The following is a 22,019-nucleotide window of genomic DNA, read 5'->3' on the forward strand; positions in this document are numbered from 1 at the left end:
TCCCATTTTTGTATCATTTCCCATTAAGCTGACAACATGCTCAACAAAATTTACCCAACTGTTATTTCTGCTTTACTGAAGAAAGGCCCAACAAAACATTTTTCCCCTTCATGAGGCGCCTTCCTAGAATGAAGAGGATTTGGAAATAGAGAACCATTAAGAGATCTTTGCGATACTTGGATAAATCACTCTTTTCTGAGGAACAAATCACATTGTGCAAACTCTACACAGATGGATTGATGGTATCTCTGTGTGACTTGATTTTTGACTGGTTTCCATCACATTACAATTACATTAAGGGGCAACATAGTGTTGGAGATTCTTAAAAGCCATTAGTGATGTGTGTGCATTCAGTTTTCATATCTGCAAGGCCTCTTGGAAGAGGCAGAAACTCCTTGCGGTGGTACTAGGATGGAAGAAGGAGCAGAGCCAGTATCATTATTGAATCATTCAGCTTGGAATCTACTACTTCTTGGCCCCACTGCCAAGTCATGAGAGAAAAACCCTTTGCAGCCTCTAAATAAAGGGGGCAACATTTTACCCATTCTGTTCAGATGGGAGGAGGACATTTTTATGTCATTAGAACAGCAAGAGAGAAGGCATAGATTCTTATAATCTTGAACATTAAATTTAAAATAATCCTATTTTGTGAAGGCAAGGTGTTGGCAGTCAGTCAATCACTGAGGCAGGGGCTTTTTATCATATGGATGCTTCATTTTCCCTCGCTTATGTGTGCTTAACATTTGTTTTTCATTGCTTGAATTAAGGTTTTGATGTATGTTTTAAAAAACAGTAAAGGCCAGAAAATCTATCCAGATTGTTTTTATATTTTAAAGTATTGATTGGTTGATTTTAATATGTCTTGGATCTATATGCTGATGTTATGTGTTTAATGTGTTGTTGTTCTCCATCTCATTCTGTAAGAAGAGATGGGCAAGAAATGGATGATAATGATGACAAGCTTAGTGTTTTCACATTTGCTGGCTTTACTGACTGCAGCAAGTTAAAGTATAATCTTCCCCAACAACAACCAGGATCTTTAATAACAGTATGTCATCCCATATCCATGGAGGATAGGTTCTAAGCCCACCCATGAATACCTGAAACAATGGAAAGGAGATTCCATCTAAATATCAGAAAGATCTTCCTAACTGTGAGAGCTGTTTAGCAATGGAACTCTCTTCTTTGAAGGCTTCTAAACAGAGGCTGGATGGCCGTCTGTCGGGGGTGTTTTGAATGCAATTTTCCTGCTTCTTGGCAGGGGATTGGACGGGATGGCCCACAAGGTCTCTTCCAACTCTATGATTCTATTATTCTAATATCGAACCTAATATTGTGACTATACTTGGACTGGAAGCACACCATAGAATTACATAAGAGAATTTACAAAGACCCACAAACAATTTCAAGGATAAAAAAATTTTTGGAGTGTGGATAAGCGAAACCATGGATGAATCCATGGAAAAGGAAATCATACTATATTACTATTTTTTTCAGCTCAATATTCAACAGGTTGCTTGGGCACAAACTACAAAAATGAGTTAAATTCAATTTAGCTTTAAAGAATGTTTTTTTTTTTTCATTTCCAGTCTGATGTTTGGAAATGCTGCTGTTCTGACTGCCTCAAAGGAGAAGGTCAGGCTCCTGTTCTTTACACCTGTCCCAGCCAATTTAGAAGCATCAAATCCCCTGCTTGTTACAAAAATGGATGCTTCACATCACTGTTCCTTTTTGGAGCAAAAGAAGTTGAGCACATACAGTCCTGTGAAAAGCTTAGCAGGAGGCCAGTGCTCAAACCACTGGTTTTTATTAATGACACCCTGCCCAATATAGGACCAAAATGCCTGACAGACCACCTGAAAGTGTATGAACTTGCCCAGAGGCCTTACTCAGGGGCTTAGTTTCAATATCACATAGCCTATCTGATGCTATGGGCAATGTTCCATATGATGTTTCCTATATTGTGAAATTCCCTCCCAATAGATACATTTTTGGCCCAGTCAGTTATATCCTTCCAAAATCCTTTGAAGAATCTATCTGTTCTTAATTAACTTTTAAGTAAGAAATTGCAACTTACCATCATTGTGATGGGCATCTTTGCACAGTTGCTGGCATTGTGTGATTGTTGCCCCACAGCTGTGCAAAGCCGCAGTTCCAGGAGGAGGCATAACTGCACCGTCTTGCTCTGCAGTTCCACTTCCTTGTTTCATGTTGTTGTTGTTGTTGTTGTTGTTGTCACTGCAATATAAACACTTCAGAACTGTGAAGTGCCTGGTGATTTTTTTTAAAATAGAACTACAGAGGAGCAGCAAGTGCTGCCACCGAAGCACATGGACCCTCTGTACAAAGTGGGTCCTGGGACCATGGTGCAATTAATATCCCTGATGGTTTCATATCAGGAAGGAGATAGACCAGCTATGTGTATTACATGACCTCATGCAATAGGGACAATCACCAAAGTTGACAGTCCTGCTGGTGTACCAGTTGGACATCTTCATGTAAATAAATTCATGGTTTCTTTTAATGTATAGTAATTTTACACAGTTTTGTTTTATTCTTGTTTGCTGGGTGTGTTTTTATAAATAGTAATATTTCTTTTTTTTTCTATTTTAAACTGTGCCATATGATAATTGAAGCTTTGTGGTTTACTTATGTGTTTCAAAAGCTACCTTGACAGGAAACTGTAGTCTAAAAGAGTAAATAATTCATTTTCAATAAATAATTCCCAAGTTCACATTTATAGTACTAGTTCTACAGCCCAATTCACCAGTTTTCTACCATGCAATTAATCTCTGTGCAAACAAATGAACAGGATGTGGTGTATACATATAGTTGTATTCATGGTTATATCTCAGAGCTTCAAAAAGATAACTTTTGGACTACAAGTCCCAGCTTTCCTGGTCAGCAAAGTTACTGATGTGTTTGTATGTGCCTTCAAGTTGCCTGTTGACTTATAAAGACCCTGAACCTCAGAAAATTTTCTTAGGCAAGAAATATACAATGATGGTTTCCCTTCCTCTGAAATCTATCGCACAGCTATAAGCTATATTGGTGGTCTACCATCCAAATGCTAATCAGGGCTGGCCCTGGTTAGCTTCCAAGATTAGGCAGGATATGGTGCCTTTGGGCCACATAATTACTAGATGTATGCAAAAACAACTTTGCTAAGTTCTGGCTGTACTTCTTGATTTCTAAGTCCCAAGTATGCGCAACTGGAAGGCTAGAAATAACAGGCAGCTTCTGGAAGTTCATACACAGCCTAGTATATATTAGAGAGAAATACATGTGCATAAGCACAAAACAAGCATTTGATTGATATAGTGTGGAGCTTGTAAAATGATGTATATGCAAATATATTCCAGAAAAAAATGCATAACAACTTTCCTTCTCTGCCCTTCTGGAAGTTGGGTGCACTTCCAAGCATCTGCACTGTGTATAGCTGTGTAAACATATGCTTATTTATTCGTTTTCATAAATTCACCACACCGTTTGACTACATCCTCTAGCTGCATGTGGCAATTAAGAGTCAATGACCTTTTGCACTACTTTTGCCATGCTTCTCAAAGGTGCTATTATATGTCTAGTTGGGATAGCACAAGTGTGGTTCTGTTTGAGTCAGCAGGTCTGCTACAGGAAAAACACTACAAAACCCGCTCAGTGTAACCAACCTCACTTTGTTTTTGTTAGGAAAGGTCAAGGCAGCACTAGAGTAAGTGGAAAATCAGCCAGGATTTGGCATCCATCCCACTTAGGCAAGACTTCCAGAGTCAACAAACTACTTCTCAATATCCTCCATACGAAGTTTATTGAACAGAGACCTAAATGTTAAATGGATGTTTCATCCATAAAAAAAATCCTGGGCACACCTTTGGTACCATTCCCAGAGCTCTGAAAACGCCTTCAGCGATCATCAGTTTTAATTCATCTCAAAATTCGACTTCAATGCAAACTTTGTACATGATTCTTGCAACTCTGGTTGCCCTCCGTCCTGTGACTATCTGAAAGACATCTTTCATGGGTGGGTTGCTGAAAATTCTAACTACATTTTTCCGTAAACAATTTTTTTAACATTTAGATTAAGAGTTACCATGTGCAGAAGTCATTATCCTGCCAATTATTTGGATAGAGCATGGAATAGATATTCTACCAATGTTGGGTAAGATGTGAGCTTGCACAATGCAGGCTGAAATCATAAGTGATGGCAGCAATGTTGGTACCTAAACATGGATGATCCTTCCTATCAAACACGGTCTATTCCAACTCCAGGGATGATTTGTCTACATGAGGAAGACTGTTTTATACAATAACTACCACAGAAATGGAAACCCTATGGCCCTCCAAGTATCGGATCAACCCCTCAACAGCATAGCTAATAATGAGGGGCTATGAGTATCCCACAACATCTGGAGAACAACATGTTCCTCATCCTTGCCCTACAAAATAAGAGTACATTGTAATGAAGTCTTGGGAGATCTTGCAGCACAAATAGGATTGTAGCAGATCCTGCAACTCTAAAATCCAGAGTTGAAGCTGCAGTTGGGGGCAAAATGAGGATGTGGCCCCTCTGGCAAAACTTCTGTCCCTCACTATGAAAATTTCCTTGAATTGTAGAGAGTAGAACATTGAAAATTAGTCATACCTAAAATTCTTACATTCCCTTGGTAATTTTACCTTTTCATTGGATGTCTAAAAAGCTGATGTGAGTGGAAGTTTTCCAGTCAGTATCAAATTAAATTGCAATAGCGCCCTCCATTCACCTTGGCAATAGGCAACATATTTCATCCTGCCCATGTCCTCGAATGACCATCGTTAAGGACCTCATCACACAATGGAAATTCAGCATCCTAGGACACTTCTGCCCCAGTTAATCCACAGATCCACATGCTGTCCAACACACAATGTGGTCTCACTTCTGGCAGGAACCTGTGGGACAACTGGGGCAGCTGCATCATAGAACTCTGTGCCGCCATCACTGGAGCTTCCCCATATTCCATTTGGAACAACTGGGCTACAGCGGGAGGGAGCTACACAGCAATGCTTCTCCACGCATGATGCCAAAACCTCAGTTAGTGGTGAGGCAAGGTGCAGGATGCTGGGATTGCCCCTGCCCCCAATTCAAAACAGAGGCTGGTGAATTGGAACACTGGATCTCATCAATGTGATGAGGTTCTTAAACTGAACTTGTCACCTCATGACTATACCCACATGTTTTGCATTTCTGTTTGTATTCACACATATGACTTGTTCCTGGGCACTTCACTCCATGTATCAGATGTAGCTGGCTTAAGTTTGAGAAAGCTTATGCTTCCAACCTCTTTCTCTCCATCGCAAAGGTGCTAAACTACCCCTTTCAATTCTGAAGCATGTGATTGAACAGAAACTGCAAGAATCAAAATGTATGAGTTAGATTTTTGGGGTTTTTTGCTCAACAATATTGTTCTGATTCAGAACCATCAAACCACTTATGTGTTCACACGAACAAAATCACAGTGGCTTCCCTCTGAATCTGCTGCCTCAGCCCTTTGAGATATCACATTCCCACAATGCATTAGCATAGCTGATCGATTCAGCATGACTGATACATAATCACAATAGCAGCAAAGCCTAGATAACCACCAGCAACTATGTCGCTAGCCAGTTTTGGATGGAAGCCAGACACAGAGTTTGTGCAGAGAGTCATACCTCTCCCAAGTTCTGAGGGTTTGCGGCAAAGCTGTTTCAGCATCTGAAGTTTATTCATGTTGAGACTACTGAGTGAAATAAGGTGGAGGCCTCTCTACCCCTTTGTTCTCATATACAAGCAGTGTATTCATGCTCCAAAGGTAGTCAGTTTCCAATACCACAGCTTGGAAAAGTCATTTTGGGTTATGTAGCTTTCCAGATTCTCCCAACAACAAGGGTGGGGCAGTGTGAGAGCTTTAGTCCAGAATAACAACATGTTTAGCCTCTGATGTGGATCTTTACATGGCCAAATCACCCACACATGAGTGTGAGGAGTCCAATCACTTAAGGAAATCCTTTATTTTGCAGAAGTACCAAAACATCAAGGAGAATTCAGGTGGAGAACCTAAAATCATGGTGATGAGGACCAAGTCAAGCCATGTGCACTATACGTACAGGAAGCACCAGAGGTAAGGGAATGTCCTGGGAAAGGCCATAACTGAGGGGAAAGGACAACATATCTATTTTCTTCCAACTCTGCTGGTGGAGTGTCTCAGTTTGGAAATACAGTAGAGTCTCACTTATCCAACACTCGCTTATCTAACGTTCTGGATTATCCAACGCATTTTTGTAGTCAATGTTTTCAATACATCGTGATATTTTGGTGCTAAATTTGTAAATACAGTAATTACTACATAGCATTACTGCGTATTGAACTACTTTTTCTGTCAAATTTGTTGTCTAACATGATATTTTGGTGCCTCATTTGTAAAATCATAACCTAATTTGATGTTTAATAGGCTTTTCCTTAATCCCTCCTTATTATCCAACATATTCGCTTATCCAACATTCTGCCGGCCCGTTTATGTTGGATAAGTGAGACTCTACTGTAAAACTAGTCCACCCAAAAATATGGTAGCTTCCTTCGTTAACTTGGGGGAAGTTTCTTAATGAACACAGAAGGAGCTATATCTGTAAATATGGAAACACAGACCATGAGAATGGCTGACCAAAACGTATTTGCTATCAGGTTATATAGAAAATTAAAAGGAGTTAAGCCTACAACGATAAAAGAAATTCTAGAGTATTTTAACCTATTGTCTCAAAATCCTTTGTTTGTTGCTACCTTTAAGCCATACTGCAATGGCAACTAATCTCAAAGAGCTTCTTTTCAAGATAAAGATACAACGAGAGCATTGACCCTGGAACCTGACACAAGCTGAGGTCTGATATGGTCTAAATTTTAGATACTCTACATCAGGCACGGGTAAACATTTTTGCCTTGGGGCCATACTGTGGGCCTGGCCAGGAGGGAGAGAGGGGCCAGGATCACGCTGGGTGGGGAGGGCGTGGGAAAGGACAGGGCCAGGAGGGGGAAGGGCAGGACCTGGGTCATCCTCAGGTTGCCCTCCCAGCATAAGGATGGGGCTGCTCATCCCATCCTTATGCTGGGAGGAAGGTGGTGACTGCCCCAATCTTCCTTCCCATCCTTCTCCCCCAATCCTTGGGCTGTCCTCTTGGTATTATGCCGAGAGGAGGGCGAGACAGGCAGCGGCTGTGTGTGCTCTGGAGGTCTGTCAGCTGTCACATGCCTTCCTCGAGTCATCCACTCCGCATAAAGATGGGGTCACTCACACCATCCTTATGCCGGGAGGAGGGTGAGACATACAGTCACTGAGAGCGCTCCAGATATCTCTCAGCTGCTATGTGCCTTCTTCCCGCATATTTTTGGCATGAGGATGCAGCAGGCTACCACGTTCTTATGCCAAGAGGACAGAGAAAATGAGGAGGGCCTGAGGTAAGCGTCTTAGTTTGCCCATGCTTGCTCTACATAGACCAGCATATGCAATAGTTCACTTTTGCATAATTGAATGGACAGTGTTTACTTGCACAAACCTACATCCACATTTTTTCTCTATTCCCTCTTCTCAGTCTCTTCTCACCTCTCATTCCTTTTTGTTTTTGTTTTTAAGGGCAGGAATCCAGTGAATATGAGAGAGTGTCTTTTTTTTCAGATGTGCATATTGTTGTTTCATACACATCTCAATTCATACACATTTTTCTGTATCTACTTTTCAAGTATTATTTTTGTCCTAAATGCTTTAACCTCTGTTCATAAATACATGGATTCCTGTTCATCTAGTCTCTGAATCATAGACCAGGGGAAATCTGTACTAAAAGCCCACTAAAGTGGATTCCTAAATTCTAATACATCCTTAGCAAGGAGCCCTGGAAAAGTAATTTTATTGCTCTTATTGTAGATGTGTGCCTTTCAAACCCTATCATGACATGCTGTTGGCAAAATTTATTCAGAGGGAATTTCCCATTGCCTTACCCTAAGGCAGAAAGAGTATAATTTGCCCAGGATCACTCAGTGAGTTTCCTCAGCTGAGCATGGATTCACACTCTGGTCAGCTAAAGCTTAGTCCATCGCTCAAACCGTGACATCAAACAAGTTCTTATAATCAAACTGCCTACCTGTAATTAAAACTCATTGTGTTTCCATCGGTGCACAGAGACTCATATTGTTTTGCACCTGTGCAGAGCAACAGCTCAGAACATTTGGGAGACATCGCTCCACTCAAGGAGAAAGTCCTGACAGGATCTACATGCCTCAGGGGAGGAAATAACATATTTCAGTTCCAGCTCAGTTCCTTCCTGATTGATCCACTCAGAGATTTTCCCAATCAAGGAGTGCTCTTGTGGGAAAGGATGCCACAGTGTGTGAGCCTATAGAAGGGATGAAAGTATAAAAAAACACATTCTATTGGATCAAATCAAGGCCTGATTTAGTCCATCATCCTACTAACTATAGATCTCATTCTGATGTATCTTACGACTTCATCACACACAGTAAAATCAGCATTTCTACACATTTAGGAAACAGCAACCCACTGTACCCTTCTCACAATGCAAGCTTCAACTGTGGAATTGAGGCATTTTTCCATTTCTAAAGTGTTGATTTTTCGAATGTTTCCTACACTAATTGGTAATCGGCTAATTTTTAAATTTCTCATATAGAAAGGAGCAAAATAGCCAATTTCCCAGTGTTATGTTAATCCCTGTTGCCCGCTTGTAAATAAAACGATGACGCTGTGTGTGGGAGGAGCCAAAATACCCATTTCCTCAGATGGCCAATGCCGAGGCTTGGAGAAAGATCAGGGCTAATGAAAGGCTCTGGAAAAGATGAAGGCTAATTTTAAACCACTTCCTACAATCCAGGATGATGTTTTTTTTTAAAAAGATAAATAATCAAAATTCTGGAAGGACAATAAGAGGACACAAATCTCTGAGCAAATGACCCCATGGAAACTGCCACCTTAAGAAAAGTGTCTTAAATCCACTTTCCCTCATTTTCTCCAGCTCCTTGTGATGAAGTCCTTAAAGACCTGCAATTGGGATATCACGATCTCTTATGTTCACACTATATAGTCGGCCCTCCACAGATTATTCATAGATTCTGCATCCATGGATGCTATTATTCAAGAATTGAAAATATCTCTCTTCCCCCCCCCCCAAAAAAAATCCCAAAAGCTAACTTGGATTTTGGCATTTTGTATAAGGCTCACCATTTCATTCTGCCATTGTATATAATAGGATTTGAACATGGTCTCCACAAGTGGTCCTGGAACGAAACCCCAGCCAAAACTATTATATCCAAAGCTTAGATAATTAATTCTTGAAATGAATGCATATAATAACCGTTGAAGCATTAAATAAATGAACAGTAGTTATGATTTATTAATTTCTGGTTTTGTTTTTAATAACTCTCTTTTTTTGAGCCCAGTACATACTGTGCCAGAGGGAGTTTGTCCATATTTTAGTATTTATGTGCATGGATAGTCTCCCGATCCTATACCAACCAATGATCTTGTCAAGACCCAGGCTACGGAGCACCAATAACCATGCGCAGAGGCCAGATTCTATCTAATATCTTTATTAAAGGAATATATAAAGTCAATAAAAACAAGTGAAGAATAAAGTTCAGAAGTAGACCTTTCAGGAAAGGTCAAATATAGTCCAGGAAAACAATGTCCAATATGAGATATTAGAGTCCAAAGTTATAATCCAATAACCGAAACACACACTTTGCCAAGCAAAGTGTGGGGAAATGACAAGGTCCTTTAGTCCAATGGAGCTTGACAACAAGGCTGAGAAACAAACTAGATTCTTGGCAAACAAGGCTTGATACGAGGCAACAAGAAGCAAGAAGCAAGAACGAGGTCCGTGACGAGGTCCGGGGAACAAGGCTGGCTTGGAACTGGAACAAGATCCGTGGCAAGGTCCTGGAAACAAAGGAACTGGAGTAGCGTAGTCTACACACGATCTCACTCCTGAAGCTGACGAATTGACTCCGCAAGGATCCCCTTGCGGGAAACAGCTATATAGGATCTTGTTTTCCCGCCAAGGAACACTTTCCCTGGGGAACAAGAAGTGAAACCCAAACTGTCCAGATGCAAGACTCCTTAAGATTTCCCAAGGGAAACAGGCTTAATCAGCTAATTGTCTGGCAGCGATCCTGGCGCTTCGGCGATTCGCCTCCCGAGCGCCTCTATCTCGATTATAATTATCCCGGTGAGAGAACGGGGGAGAATTCTGCCCAAGGCTTGTTTGGCTGACTTCTTGAGGGCAAACATCCTGCAGGTGCAGGGGCTCCGATTCTGGCTGAATCGGTGGGAAACCAAAGTTTTCCTCTTCGTCTGCCACAATAGTACTAGGAACGGGACTACATGGCCCATGAGACATCACAGATCTTCACATGAATTTACCAGAGGGTCCTCGCCGTCACTTAAGGATAAAAACTGCAACTGAAGTTTTGCCTGCAGAACGCATGAGATGAAATCCAATCTTTTCCTGCTATTCATCCCTTTTAAGGGTGAATAGATTTGTGCAGCCTGGAATGATGACTGTGGTTTGTTTAAAGTTGTCATAACATGCTCTGGTTCTTTGTACTGAGATCTTTTCATCATGTTCAGGCCGTAAAGAAAATTTCACATATTATGAGATTACTGCCAGGTGAATGGGATCCTAGGGTCATATTCTTCCCCAAAATGATTATATTTTGAAGTTATAAACATAAATTGTTTCTTGGAGACAAAACAGCTCCCCTGCTGGTGCTCCCAGTGTGCAGCTCACATAATGTGCCGTACTGCAAATATATATCACAAATTGATTCTAGAACTTCTCAGAAAACATTGGCTTCTCGCGGAGAACAATACCTTGGTCACAAAAGAGAAACTGTTTCATTTCTTTTTTAAAAAAAATTAAAATGATCCTATGAATTTCCATTCCATTTTATAGAGATTTGGAAGCACACTTGCTTTCTGTCATCACCTTTTTTCCTTCGTTGCCAAAGACTGCATAACACAACAAAGCTCTTAGCTGCATCACCAGCTACAAAATAACAGGATGATGCAATGGCAACCGTAAGACTGCCTGGAGACCTGGAAGAAGAATTGACATTTAAGTTCATAGGTTCTGACTGGAATCCCACAAAGAGCCAAAGTCACATCAGAGCCACTTGATGAACTAACCTGGACACAGTATATTATCTGAGAACACAGAAATGCTGGACCACTCTAATAACCACCATGTCAGACTACACAGAGAAGCCATTGAAATCCACAAGCATGTGGGCAATTTCAACAGAAAGGCGGAAACCATGAAAATTAACAAAAATCTGGCTACCACTATTTAAAAAAACTCTAAAATCAGAACAGTAAATAAGTAACAACACTCTGAAAACAGAGGAATTCCAGACATGAATCAATCAGGGGCAGTTAACACCTCCGAACAAAGGATTCCCCCAGGCAGGAAGAAGCCAGGACATGAAGCTGGCAAGACCATTAATGCTAATCAAGGTGATTAATTACAACATTCACGCTGGCCTCAAACAGACAAGAGTTCATTCTCCCACCCTGGACCTTCTACAAATATATAAACCTTTCTTGCTTAGTTTTTCCAATATACCTCACAATCTCTGAGGATGCCTGCCATAGATGTGGGCGAAACGTCAGGAAAGAATGCTTCTGGAATATAGCCGTACAGTCGGGAAAACTCACAACAACCCAGTGTAAGAACTGTCATGCAAGATCAGAAAACTGCAGAAATGCAAACATGAAAATTTACTAGTGATAATTTTAATTTTTGCTGCCTAGTGTCAAGCTCTGAAAATCTAATCTACTGTAGATTTCAGTGATTTTTTCTCTCCATGGAACAGCATGAACAAGCCATTTAGAACTGAGTCAAAGTAGATTATTTTCCCCTCCAAGATGCATCCATATAATATTATGTGTATATCCAACCTACCTGCAGGTTTCTAATCTGTTTTGTACAGTATTTGGCTGCAAGGTTTTATTTCTTACATACCATCTGTAAGAAATATAGAGCCACCTGTTTGGTGTCATAGAATCAGAGCTAGAAGAGACCACAGAGGCCATCCAGTCCAACCCACAGCCGTGCAGGAATGTTCAATCAAAAGCACTCTCGACAGATGGCTATCCAGCCTTTGCTTTAAAAACTCCAGAGAAGGAGACTCCACCACACTCCAAAGCAGCATATTCCTGTGTCAAACTGCTTTTGCTATCAAGAAAGTCTTCCTAATATTTGGGTGGAATCTATTTTCTAGTTGTTCGAATCTATTGCTCTCACCACTTCCCGACATGCAGTTCTACAAAAGATTGCCTATGCCTTTCCTACAGACCAGTTATGACTAGAATGAGCTCCATGCAAACATCTGAAGAACTGAAGAGCCATTACTTAACTTTCTGAGACATTTTTGCATTCATCACATTAGGTTTCAATAGAAATTATATCATACCAAAATGAAATTCATATCTGAAATCAAGTTCTATTTTCTCAGTTCTCCTATAATGATCTGTATCAGCTACATGTTTGAATATTTTCTGTGTGAGTGCTAATGCCAGATAGGCGGTATTATTATTATTATTATTATTATTATTATTATTATTATTATTATTATTATTATTATTTTCATGTGTAAGCATTATATGTCTACCTGTCTCCCAGAATAAATTGCATAAATATAATCCATGTAGGATAGGGAACAAGTGTCAGATCCCCTCAGTTTCAATTGCATCACAATTCAGGGATGTTTCACATCATATTTGTTTATATTTTGATTTTCTTAATGAGATCTTCTTTTTAGGCTCCAGGCACTTCTGTGTGATTTAAACTAACTTCACTGCAGCAACTTTCCACACCCACCAGTGCCACAAAAGAGCTACGAAATTAGTTAGGTATAACAGAAAGAGAGAGAAAGAGAAAGAGAGAGAGAGAGAGAAATGATACATACCATCTAGCTCTCATATATACAAAATACCACTCTTGGTATTTACCACTCTTGGTTTGGAAGTCAGAATCACTTATCTGGAAACTTTAATTAAATGCCAGTAAATTTTATCGTCATTTCCTAGCAGTTTAAGTGTTGGATTCTGGAAACAAAGTTTCAACTCCCCACTTAGCCATGGCAACCCAGTGAGTTACCTCTTCTCAGCCCTAGAAAACTGTGTGACAAGTTTGCCTTAGGGTCACCATAAGTTGAAAATGACTTCAGTGCACACAATAATGACAACATAGTTTAGCATCCAGATATAGTCAAAATCCCAGGCTAGGGAAATATGTGTTGATCAAATGCTCAATAATCTGTGAAAACTACAGATCTGAGTAGAGCATTTTCCTAATGTTTTTGGGAAAAGAGATGAGATCATGCTCACAGCGGCACTCCATCTCCTCCTGATACCCATATGTTCACTGGCATCATATGCCCATCAACCCCAGTGGGACCTGGTGGCAAGCAAAGATGCTACATTTTCTTTGCTTGCCACTGACTTGGCCACTTTCACATCATAGGCATCCTTGGAAACATAAGACTAGCCAGCTGGGATGGATGAAAATGAACTGAGCAGAGCAGACTCATATCAAGGCTCATATGCAACCATTATGAAACAGTTGCCGATCTGTTTCCTATGTGGTTTGGATTTGCAAATGAGTAGGTGTAAACTTGATGAAAAGGATAAAGTCCTGTGATAAAACTAGACTGAGTGATAGATGTCAGTCCAGGTCATAGGGTCAAATGCCTTCATATAATTATGTGTGAAGTACAACAAAACTACGTGGAGAATGAGCCTGCCCCTAGGCACACAGAGCCAGAGGTTATCTCCATAGCTGGGACTGCTGAGAAAAGTGCAGCCACCATTATTTTTAAATAACTGCCAGCTCAACAAGTCTTTCTGTATTTTGTTTCTGTTGTTGTTTTTGTTATTACTACTATTACGGCCTCACTTTCCGCTCTGGCTCAACAAAGTGACTCAATGCAGTCCTAGATCCATTTGAAGAATCTTTTGAGAAGTTGACACTGTCCAGTCCATAGTTGGTTCTAATTGGATAGGAGTATGAAGGCAATAAAGGGAACATTATGACATGTGTTCTTTGCCTAATAGATTGTGAGACAAAAAGAATCCAGCTGAGGTAATAAATTTGGAAGTCAGGCTAAGGAGAGCCAATCACTAATCTCACTAAATTTATTTTGAAATTGCCTACTCAACACTTCTCATTATTATCTTTAACATATATCACATCTTTTTTCTAGTGAGCCATTCCTCCACTGCATCTTTGCCACAATCCTATGAGGTGACCCAGACTGGGAGATTGAAGGTAAGGGACTGGGCCAAAGTCACCCAGTAGACTCAAAATATTCTCTGAGTTTCCATCATTTCAGTGCCTGCATAGGAGCCCCCAGATGGCGTAGTGGACTGCGTGACTTGAAGGTTGGGTTGCTGACCTGAAAGCTGCCAGGTTCGAATCCCACCTGGGGAGAGTGTGGATGAGCTCCCTCTATCAGCTCCAGCTCCATGCGGGGACACGAGAGAAGCCTCCCACAAGGATGGTAAAAACATCAAAACATCCGGGCGTCCCCTGGGCAACGTCCTTGCAGACGGCCAATTCTCCCACTCCAGAAGCAACTCCGGTTGCTCCTGACACGGAAAAAAAAAGTGCCTGCATCACAGTGGTTCTCATTTACACTAACAATTCTATATCACAGCAAGCAAATCTTTACCAAAGTATCACACAGTTCTACTTTGTCTAGACCAGTGGTTCCCAACCTGTGGGCTGTGGCCCACTGGTGAGCTGTGGGACCTGAAATAAAGTCCACGAGACATGCAGGGAAAATCAACTCTAGATTATTAAATATAGTTTTTTGAGGGCAAGCAGATAGTGACTAGTGGGTGGCATATGTTCTGTATCAGAAACTAGAGCTGATGTGGTCTATCCAATGCAATTTTCTGAATCAGCACCCCGAATAACCAAACTGAACCTAAAGTTTACCAAAAACTGATTTGTAACTCTTTTGGTACTAATGTTGGAGAGTGGTTCCTGGTCAAAGTGGTCCCTAGTCAAAAAAAGCTTGGGAACCACTGGGCTAGACTTTGCTATTGTTACCTATCTTTAGTAATGCATGTTGTGTTATGCTTGGAGCTTACATTAAAGCAAGCAATAACAACGTGCTGCCTAGGTGCCACATGTAAACCATGCCTGTGATGGTCAAGAGCTCCCCAAGAGCTCTTGACCATCACAATGGAGACTGGGAAGGGAAGGGAAGGTGAAAGTTCAACCAGGCAAAATTGGTTTCAGCCTGGCTGTGCCATCTAAAACAGAGGTCCCCAAACGGAGGCCTGCAGGCCAGATGCAGCCCTCCAAGGTTATTTGCCCAGGCCCTGCCTTAAGCTTTAGTCTTAGGGCCCTTCCATACAGCCATATAACCCAGAATATCAAGGGAGAAAATCCCACAATATCTGCTTTAAACTGGGTTGTCTCGGTCTACACTGCCATATATCCCAATTCAAAGCAGAAAATGTGGGATTTTATTCAGCTGTGTGGAAGGGGCCCCAGAGTTGCACCAAGTCTGAAACGACTTGAAGACACATAACAATAACAATCCTAATCAACTTGACTATCTCATCAGCCAAAACCAGGCTGAAACTTCCCATTGAAATCCTGGTAAATTTATGTTGGTTAAAACTGCTCATCATTTTAAATACTGTATTGTTCTTTCATTTCTTGCACTGCAAATAAGATATATGCAGTGTGCATAGCACTTTGTTCATGTTTTTTTTCCAAACTATAGCTTGGCCTCCCAACAGTCTGAGGGACCATGAACCAGCCTCTGCTTTCAAAGTTTGAGAAAACCTGATGTAAAGTCTGCCCTGCTGCCACTGCAGCTTTGGCATGGAGCTTTTAAACACCTCCAGACTGACCCTGAAATAACTCACCAGTATAGACAAGCCCAATGATATGATCTACCTCAATACACAATAAATGGAAGAAATAATTTTGTTTCCACAAGCCTCTATATATGTATGTGTGTATCAGTGTGTAGATAAATATATCTATCTATCTATCTATCTATCTATCTATCTATCTATCTATCTATCTATCTATCTATCTATCTATATTTTCTGGTTTTGGTTTTTTCTTTCCTTACAGAAGATCTATCATTTAATGAAAGGCTTGTTGATTAATGTTCTTCCCCAACTTCAGAGAGATATAATGATTACATTTCCTGGAGACAATTTCAGCCCCTTAAGGAGCCTAGGGCTGCAACATCTTGTTTCATCAGGATTACGTGCAAGAGCTCAGGCTTTGTTATGATCTGCTCGAGCACATAGCGATTCCTATCAGGCTGCTTGCTAAAGAAACCGTCACAGATCAGGTTTCTAAGTTTGCAGTAAGGAATAGTTGTGATTTTCCATGATGGATCACTGGGTTCAAGCAGTCAGTCAAAGGACTGAAAAACACAGAATATGTTTTGAAAATAACTGCAGGTCATAAATGAAGCAACTTCAAATATGTTAAGCAAAAGGGCTGTGCCAATCAGTTGTTTAAATGACCTCGGTCATTTTCACAATGAAAAAGGGAGGGGTGTTTGTTGAACGAGGTCACTATTAGCCATTTGTGCAGTGGCTTTTTTCAAGTTCTATGCTGACTCTTTTGTTTTGTAAAAACGAGACAATAGCCAGATGACTATCCAGATGCAAAACAAGAGAGAGTTCATGAATCTTCAGAGCTTGAAAAAGTTCCTTTTGGAAACTATTGTTTTCAGATAACCAGATGCAAGAATTCAAATCCAAAAAAATCTAAGCTTTGTATTTGTGAAAGTTTTCTAGAAAATAAAATTTTGCAGATATTGGTTATCACCATATAGTTGTTTTGGTAACTTATCATACAGTCCTACGCATAATACTTCCAGAGATAGATGTATGTATCATGTTACTTTCTCTCTCTCATTTTTCTAGTCTTAAATTTGTTTCCTTCTATCCTATATCAGTTTGCCATTTTATTTTTGTTTGAATCTGCATAAATATTGTAACATATTCCACTGCACATTTGCTCTGACGTGTTCTCTTTTTGTATGCACATATTTGCAAACATGTTTGTTTGTTTGTTTGTTTTTCTACATTTGTATCACGGCCTTCTCACCCTGAAGGGAACTCAGCCTTACAGATAGGCAGCAATTCGATGCCATAAACATTCATACAATAAAATAAACAATTACATTAAAACCAAAAAATTAAAACAACTCAATTTAAAATCAATTGTTTAGATCACGCCATCCAAAATCATAATCCAAGGCCATTCCATTTGTCATTTCACTATCCCTTAGACTCTTATTGCGCTAAAATTTGCTATCCAAAAGCTTCCATGTTTTTACTTTCGTCCTGCTCTAATTTCACTGAGGAGGGAGTTTCACAGGCAAGGAGCCACCACTGAGAAGGCTCTGTCTTTTGTCCCCACCAACCACACCTGTGAAGGAGGTGGGACCAAGAGAAGGGCCTCCCCAGAAGATGTTACCCTCCAAGGTGGATCAAGGGGGAAGATACGCTTGGATAGGTAAGCTGGGCCAGAACCATTTAGGGCTTCATAGGCTAACACCAGCACTTTGAATTGTGCTCGGTTGCAAACTGGCAGTCAGTGGAACCGACATACCTCCCTGTATGCTACCCCAGTGAAGACTCTGGCTGGCACCCGTTAGACCACTTGAAGCTTCCAAACAGTCTTCAAAGGCAACCCCACATAGAGGTATGTTCCCACAAATAATGTGGTGTTCATCCTAGGATGAAGTCAGGGTTATATTTTCCTGGCAAAAACAGTTTCCCATTTTAGGAGCCTTCTCTAAAGAAAGCTTTTTGCAACAATGTTATTACCACATAGGAAACTGTGGACTGCTGTCCTAAGAAAAGTTCATCTGGCACCTATTATATTGTTCTTTTACCACCTGGCAAGCAGCTGAGTTTTTTAAAGGCAGTTTTAATTCTACTGACAGCTTTTATCATATTAATTATTTTATTTACATGCCAAATGCTTTCATTCTTTCTGGGAAGCGCCTTGGGGATATGAGTGAAGAAGAAGAGTACCGAAATAGCGATTAAATATGTGAATAAATAATAGTAAGGACGATTCAGAGCATTTGATAAAACTTTCCAGTAAGAATGCATTTTATCAGTAATCTTAATACATCTTGTCACATTTCCTGCAGAGCAAGAGATGACCCTTTACATTACCAAGGAGGTATAAACTTTAAATTCACTGCAAGAAATCATTTCATATTTCGTGTTACATATCTGGATGGATCCCATTCCAATGTACCCTAACAATCCTAACCGCATAAACCTATTAGGCTTAGTTAGACAGGATATCTCAGCATGGGATGATAGATTGATAGATGGATGGATGGATGGATGGATGGTTATTCAGAAGAGAGCTAACAAGATGTAGTTTGGATTATCAATCTGGAAACGAGGGTTCAAATCTCCACTCAGTCTTGCAAACTCCCTGGATGACTTTCGGCACATCACTCTCTCTAAATTTCAGAGGGAGACAAAGGACACACACACACACACACACACTGACAAATCTTGCCAAGAAAATCCTGTGATATGTTCACCTTAGGGCCGCCATAGTTTGGAAATGAAATCAAGGTACATAACATGTCTCCCAGATTACAAGGCAAGTTGCTTAAGCCTTCTGTAACATGATGCAGATTGTAGTTTTTAAATATGTGATGAACATACATGTTAATCGTTGTATCATAGATTTTTGAACCCATCCAAAGCAGTGCCTGTAGAGCAGCAGTAGCAAATAGAGGATCTTCACCCTGTAAATTTGAAAGGATCAGGAAACACCCTGCTCCACATTAAAAGAAAGACACTCATGAAGTCAGCTGGGTTGATTTACAGCTGGCTGTAAATTAGCTCAGACAAAACCATTCCATTGCTAAAGACAAACAGTTCCAACACTCCATTACAACCCAGTCTGACATATCTGGCTTTGTGAATCACTAAGCATGTACAGTCGACAGTCTCTGGCAATTCTCTTCTTGGCTTCAGATGTTGCTTAGGACTGCTTTTCCCATTTAGACCTTGGGTTGTGTGGTCCCCACTTCTGCTTTCATTGAAGCCCCATATATAATATGGAACAAGTCTAATCCCTTTCCTCCCTGCCCAATCCATTCCTGTTGGTTGTAAGTGATGAACTCATCGAGTACTTGCCAGTCCTGAAACCAGACACTTGCCTTTTAAACAATTATGATCACAATACTGTCTTTAGAGAGATTTTAGATAGGCCTTTACAAAATGTTGTTTGAATGGATCATGCTAAGTCAATTGTTAAATGCTTTGGCCAAAGGATCTGTGGAAGTGAAATAGCTGAATGGAGAAGAGACACAGTATAATGCATGCACCTAAAAAAAAGGACAATGCACTTTTTTTACAACACTATATAATTATCAGTCCCATACAGTAAGTGCTGTTGAAGGTAAGCTGAGAAGAACATTCAGCAAATTAGAATAAAAGGAACCTGTAATCCCTAATGACGTATAATAAGTCCACCATACAGTTTCCCTGTTTTGAAAGTCTTTGAAACAATAGAAGGCATGAGATAGCAGGCATTTACTGGCAACTCCTTGACTGCAATGTCAGTCTGAGCTGCTCTGTACCCCATACCACCACACACAACAACAACGAAAGGGAAGTAGATACATAAAGGTTTGTAAAATTGAAAGTAATGAAGATGTTTCAGGAACTGGCATCTGTGTGTAGATATTCCACTGAGCAAAAGAGATGCTAACTGCATCTGATGAATTATTCATTGTGAATTCTTCATTGAGCTTCTGCTAGTGTGGCATTAGCACCAAGCAGCACCAGTCCAACAAGCGACCCTTATCTGAAAAGCTTTTGTAAGCTTTGCCCCTTGTTCCTACTAACCTTTCAAGAGCCCCATGAAAGGAGCATATGGGGAATTGAAGCACTACTACTCTGTATTAGTCATTTATTACTTTGGTTGAAAAATCTACTAAATCAACTCAATCTGATTTGACTGAAAATTTAAAAATTTAAAATATGTAGAGGAAAATATATGGTATATTTTAAGATGTTCTAATTTGGCTGGTTATTCTAAAGCAAGTTTCCTTGTCACACTACAAGCTCAATATTACATAGTTCTTTTCATCCGTTGCTGCTTGAACAATACAGTTTACACACCAAAAGAAAAGGGGCAAAATTACCAAATGACTGAGGACATAGAAAATATAAGGATTGTATGTGTGATTTTTCAGTAACCCTCTGAAATGCCAGAATTTGGGGACTGAAGGAGATAAGGGAGGTGGTCTGAATTCTCCCTGGAGCAATGCTACCAGCTACATTCCTAGACATCCGCATAACACAATTTTTTATTGTTACTTTGGGATAGCAGGAGCATAATGACACTGTCCTTGCAAAACAACATAACACTCTACATATTCAGTGGCGGTCTTGTTGAACATACAGCAAAATAAAACAAAACCTACAAAAGATAGATATATAACTTTATCAGTCAACCAAAATGCACAAGACACTCCATTTAAACTTTTGGAACTCCCCAAGCTTCTTCAGGCAAAACATGTTTAAAAACTATATAAGAGAATATATATTACAGGCCTACAGATGTTGTTTCTGTTGTTCAGTTGTTCAGTTGGACTGGAGGGATTGCAATAGTTTGTTAGTAGGCAACACTCACTGTTATGCTTACTGTCTAACATTGAAACAATCACATCTGGGCCTTCAGGGCAGGGTTGGCTAAAACATTGAAATAAACAGGAAATAGTATCAGCAATGAAGATTGAAATTGTATCCTAATAGCATCACATGGCCAAAAGGGGAGGAAAGTGCAGGTAGTTCCATCGGAGCTACCCAAACCACGCTTTCCTCCCCATAGTTTTCAGCACTTCTTCTCCACTTTGGCAGGAATGTGGGAAAAGTGATTAAAAGCTGCAAAATGGGGCAAAAATGCCCTGTGTGGAGAGGTCCCCAATTTTCTATTGTCCACTTTTCAGATGCTTTTAAAATGTCACAGTTTCTCTGTCCTCTTCCAATTTTCCAGCCTTTCCCTCAGTTTGCTTCTATTACTGCAAACTGGCAGTGCTTCCAGACAGTGCCAAAATCTGGGTTTTAAATGGTAAAATGTAAATAAAAAAAAACTCTGACTGCAGGTCCCCACACAAACCTGTTAGTCCTGGGATTGGGTCCCCCACCATCCTCACAGGCTTTCTCTGTATCAGAACAAGATGAAGAGTGGTTAGGGGGCATCAAGCGGAAGTTTTGGTTTTTAAAAAACCACGTTATGTACTAGATTGTATATGTGCACATGCGAATATCTTAATATAAATATAAGCAGATTTGCATGTGCACATATGAGGTTCAGTGCATAACAGTGATTTTTTTTAAACTTCCACCAAATTTCTCTCTTCCCACAATTCAAGCTCTGTTTAATATTATAAAGTTTAAAATAGTTTCCGAGAGTTCTAATTACTCTCCATTCATGCTTCCTTTAAAGCAACTATGTGTCTGTTTCACATCCCAATCAGCTAATCAGCTGTTTCAGGCTTTTTAATAGCTGGAGCAGTCTACACAGAGGGAGAGGGAGGAAATCACATGTTTTCTTTGAGTACAGTGATGCAAATATGCACATTTTCCGTCTGGAAAGGTGATCTTTTCATCAGTTGCAGCGAATCAGTGAGGATTTACCACTAGCATCATGTAGTTACCGCCCCTTTTAAGTTGTTGACTTCAGTGTTTAAGGTGCTGTGTAGATGAGCCCTGCATTCATAATGCAAAAGTAGTCTGCATTCACTTAACTCAGGGTTTGGATGAACTGGTAAAAAATAACTTTTCACCACGAATGGACCACTACCTGTTCCCATAACACACAGTGGCTTCTGGCAAGTATCACAGAGTTTTTTGCTTTAATCAGTTTTGCTCCATTTTGGGCAAAGTCTAGGGATACTCATCAGTTTGCTGGAGGAT

This window comes from Anolis carolinensis, chromosome 5, assembly GCF_035594765.1.
Source record: "Anolis carolinensis isolate JA03-04 chromosome 5, rAnoCar3.1.pri, whole genome shotgun sequence".
Classification (NCBI taxonomy): domain Eukaryota; kingdom Metazoa; phylum Chordata; class Lepidosauria; order Squamata; family Dactyloidae; genus Anolis; species Anolis carolinensis.